This window comes from Plectrocnemia conspersa, unplaced genomic scaffold (assembly GCF_051122295.1).
Source record: "Plectrocnemia conspersa isolate PC_06_02 unplaced genomic scaffold, ASM5112229v1 ptg000013l, whole genome shotgun sequence".
Lineage (NCBI taxonomy): Eukaryota > Metazoa > Arthropoda > Insecta > Trichoptera > Polycentropodidae > Plectrocnemia > Plectrocnemia conspersa.
In genome coordinates, this window is record NW_028277177.1 from 8,801,187 (window position 1) to 8,806,430 (window position 5,244).

The window sequence follows — 5,244 nt, forward strand, 5'->3', positions numbered from 1 at the left end:
TACAGTTTTAATTGTATCTCTGTTGACATTGGTTTTCATCGGTGTGACAGGCCAAACATAAAGTGGAACAAGACAAAGCTCTCTGAAGTGCAAGAATTTGAGTTAAAGGGTGATTGTACCCGTTTTGTGAGATTCGCATTCGAGAGCGAGAGAGAAGCTAGTATTAATTCTGGAAAACGACCTGGAGCCTTGGAGGCGATTGTTATAGTGCATTGTTCTGGGACGTTTCCCTAATATTATATAGTGGAGCATGACAAAGCGAGTTTTGGCTATTTAGTCTTTGACGTTAAAGGATTTGTTAGAGGTACTACAGAGCTATACAGTGTACTGTTTATTATTATTTCAAGCGAGAAAATAGCATATTACAAAGATTTTAGAATCAAGGTAATATTATTATTATATAAATAAAGATATATTTACTGATTGTAAATGATAATAAATAGAGATGAATTATATATATACAAATTTTATACTATAAATAAATATAATCTTAAAGTAGATTAAAATTAGAAATTGAGGGAAACATGTAAGGGAAAAGAACGGCATGAGCTTACATAATACTACATCTAGGAAAATCCGCAAAAGTAAAAACTTAGTAGATTTTCTGAGGAAAATAAAAAAAATTAAATTTTATGCCTTAATATTTAATATTATGTGTTATTTGTATATCTTGATTTATTTACTTATTTTAATTAAATTAAGACCATCGTGACTTAACAGGTTACCCCAATACGTCACGATGTTCAAGAAACAATACATAGTATTATTAAAATACACAAAAAAGTACATATAAGTTAAAAATAATACAAAAAAATATAGTGAAAGTATCTTTAGCCATAGAGGATGCAATTATAATTTTCGAAGTCGTTCCGGAACACAAAACTGAAATTTCTCGAGAGTAGTTTGACTGTCGAAAGTGATTGAAGATTATAGATAAATATTTATCTATAGATAAATATTTTAAATAATTTAGCAGACAACTTTTGACCTTTTTTTATGAAAAGGTGTGACTTTTGTGAGATTTTCAAAGATAAGTACGTGATGAATTCTTGAGAATCGTATAAAAAATACATTTTAGAAGAGCAGCGAAGTTTTAGATGAAAAAATATTTTACAAAAACCGCTATAAAAAATGATAATAAAAAATTATTGCTTCCAAAAGTACAATATTTCTTGAATCAGATATATAAAAATTGATTGTCATGTGGATAATAATTGTATAAAAATATGGAGTATATGATTTAGTAAAAATATTACACTTTTTAATTTTGATTTACTTTACACACTTTAGATCTTAATACAATTAATCAATAATGTTAGGCAAATATATTCATAATGTAATTGTTCCTAATAATCCGGTAAAAAAAAATTATGCCTGTGCATTATAAAACATTTTATTCTAGAATTAAAAACAATTAACGTTTTCATGTATACATATATACATACATATGTATGTATATGTATGTAACCTTTGAGTCACGCTTTCATGAAACATCTGCCATTTTTCACACAAAAACGAATAATTACTTCTTAAGTATTTATTATACCGCCTATACACACAATATGTAAACAGCCAAGACAATAACTTGCCATATTATTTTTAAGACTGTGTTGTTATAAACTGAAAAGAAGGTCTCGTGCAAATATTTGCAACACAAGCAATAATCAGTTTCAGCCAGTTTTGCACCGTGTAAATAGTAAAATGTGTTGATTTTCAACCTTTTTTGTATGCATTTTATGTATGCGTGGACTCGTTTTTTCTACTTCAACTTAGTTTGTTATTCTTTTGAGCTAAAAATTAAAAAAACAATATCATTAGACATCCTAATTGTCTGAAAAATCTTACATAGAAATCTGTAATAATTATAAAAAAATATAAAAAGATTTTCCAGTATTTATTTACTCTATAAAAAATTATTATGGTTTAACCCTTTATGCATATACTATAAGCTAAAGTATATTAAAATTAATTATTTTTTATCGAATTCAGTTTTCAAGAAAAATATAAGTATATGCTAATTAAATAATTGTAGAGAAAAGTACAAAAAGAAATAAAATCAAAATATTACATAACAATTTGTAAAAATAATGTTTTTTTGTATTATATAAAGATCTTCATTTTTTTATATATGAGCTAAGGCATTTGTCGCTTCAATGAGTATTTCGATTATTCTGGTGTACCACATAGATCAAATCAATTCCCACAAATCTACAACAATAATTGAATATTGAACATTAAATAACTTAAATATATTCGTTTAAAACTCCGAATCTAAAAATGCAAGACCTGCCTCACTTGCGCATGCGCGAAGTATGCGTCTAAAAAACTAAAATCGGTCAATTTAGTGACATATTTAATGAAAAATATATAATATATGTATATATTACAGTATTTCAATCGAGAAATTTCAACTTTCATGTACTTTATAATTATTGTCTATTTCCAGCTAATGTCGGATATGCGGCGCATCAAACGCATGTATGAACGGCACGTCAATTATATGTACATTAATATTACAGCACGCCACTGACAAGTGAAGTAAATTAACCTGGCATAAATGACACATATTAACTAATACCTCATAACCTTAAAATGAATATATATGTAAATAGTTTAAATTTATAGTGTTTACAAAAGTGTATTTCGAATAATATGACTGACGCAATTTTAGTAAATTATTAAAAGTATTGGTATTGCGACGATAAATAAATGACTACATTTATTAGAATGTTTACTTTAATAATACTAAGTATAAATTCTAGTGTGTTTCTTTCAACCTTGAACACACATATATATATATTTATATAAAACAAATTGTTATGACTTTTTAAATAAATATTCATATTTCTCTGCTGAAATGTATACAAGTAATAAAAAAGAAAACACATATAATAAACGCATTAGAAACGTAAGAACCTTTTCACGAGTGAAAGCTCTGGAGATGAGCTTTTCATTGCGAGGGGTGCTTTTTTCACGAAATAGCACGCTAATGACCGCCCGTTTTATTCTCCGTCATCCCGGTGGGCGCTTTGGGGGTTTTGAAATTTGTGTTCCTGACATTCCGGACCCCTTGTCAGGATGACACCGATGGCGGACATCGCACTCTGGTGGTGATTAATGTCCCCACCGGCCAGTGCTACCACCTGTCACAACAGCGAGAAAGTGAAACAAACAGTGAGCTGGAAATCCACTGAAATAATATTGATGGAATATATATATTTACATATATATATATATATATATTTCGGAAACACTTTAAAACCGTTTTTTTTTTAAAAAGATAAGATAACACAAATAAATTATTTTTAAAAAGATTCTTTAAATGAAAAAAGTCATAGGCACCAGGTATAATAATAAATTTGAGCCACGCTACAGTTGATCTTAGATCGTCCACAGCGCATTTTTTGTTTTTTCGTCTCACGCCACAGTTTTAAAAACCATTGGCATGTCGACATCGTAGATGGTCTAAGATTAACTATTAGCCGGTCTGGCCTTATTTGAAACCTTCATAAGGCTGCATTCATGAGCAAAGTCCTTCATAAAGGGCTAACCAGGAGTCTGCGACATTTCGGCAATCGATTTACATTTAAAACAGCCTTCAGAGAGAGCCTTATGAGACTGCAGGCTCCACGCTGCATCTACGGAGCAAGGCCTTTCTTAGAGCGTCAGCCAACAGTCTACGCTCAAATGGCATTCGGATCTATTATATTTTTAGTGAAATATTCTAAAATTAATAAAACACTAAGAATCAAAAATTGAAAAAAAATCAGCTCATTGTCATATATTGCTCACAAAAGCGTGACTATATTGTAAAAAAAACATTTTAGAAGCTGCTCCTAAAAATAAAAATAAAAAAAAATAATAGAGAACGATTTTCTTCTGAATCAGATAATTTGGAATCGGATACTGACATTCCATTAATATGACGTTGGCAATAGAAAAACTATTAAATACACAACTAATAAACCACCAGAACATTTCTCCTGTAGTAAAATATGATTTCGCAACCAATTGGAGAACGGAATTAAAATAAAAAAAATTATATAAAAATTTGCTCACAATTAACCCAACATCAACGGAAAGTTAACCAGTATTCTTAACGGTAAAATATTTACTACAAAAATTGGAAATTTACCCTTTATATTTTGGTCTTTCTAAGAACCTACTTTGCCTAAAAAAATAAAATATGTTCTTATTTTTAATTTCTCTTCTATACATATAACTAAAATTGCGTTTTTATAGTTGTTATAATTAATAAATAACTATAACAAAATATTTGCCATTTACTTATATTTTTTATAAAATTTATATGTATAATTTTACGTAGTTTCACTTTTACAAGGTTTGAAAAAACTTTTTAATACTCTAAATTAAACATATTTAGTTCCACACGTTTAGCGTTGCAATGTACAAACGCATGGGTTAATAGTTTACGCCTACATCTTACACCTGACCTACATCTGTAACCTTTTTCACTGCCCATGCAGTGTGTCCTGAGTTGCTTTTTGGAATGCACTGAAGCTTTTTCTCATTTACTTTATCTGTTAAAAAAACGTTAAAAAATACACGTGAATACTATCGTTTATTGTTATATTTCGTTCTATGCCTCGATTTACGCGATATTTTCTGGAACCTCCTTACCACATAAATCGAAAGATAAATGTATGGCTTTTTTTTTCAACACATATTTTTCAACATTTTTTTCAGCATTCATGGATTGTATTTTGTCTTACTTACTGGGACTTTAAAAAAGACTTGAAAATCATTAATATTGATGCATGTATGAGATTCAACTTTGGTGGTTCAGCAAGCAACTCTTTTATCAAAATTATACGTTTCCAGAGCAAAATTCTGAAAGCAATGATTATTTCATAATATTTCTCAAACATAGTAATCCATATAGATATAAAAATGATAAATATAAACAATATAACCAGAAAAACACGCAAACATACTGGCCAATGAATTGACTAAAATCTAAATCTGAAGCACTTGAAGAGAAATAATATACTGATAAAATAGGTGAAGAGTTAAGGTTATGAATATATTGAGCGATTGCTCGACACGCAATTGGAAGGAAAAAAGGCAGACCTAATGAAAGTTATAAAGAAATATAATATTTATGTGTATGTAAAATAGTTTAAATACAACGAAAACATCACTTAGATAATATTATCTTTTTTTTGGTCATCTTACCTAGCAATATCCTGGTCGTATCGATAGAAGAGCTACGTAGGTGTTTGT

General features: G+C 28.9%; 1 long non-coding RNA gene across 1 annotated transcript; it reads right to left on the bottom strand.

Moving 5' to 3' along the window:
- Positions 1-628: 628 nt before the first annotated feature.
- LOC148227210 (uncharacterized) lies at positions 629-3,194 on the bottom strand. The gene is made up of 2 exons (XR_015811949.1): positions 2,917-3,194; positions 629-1,790 (listed from the first exon to the last, which is right to left on the bottom strand). It is a non-coding gene; the product is annotated as an uncharacterized LOC148227210 (long non-coding RNA).
- Positions 3,195-5,244: the final 2,050 nt, after the last annotated feature.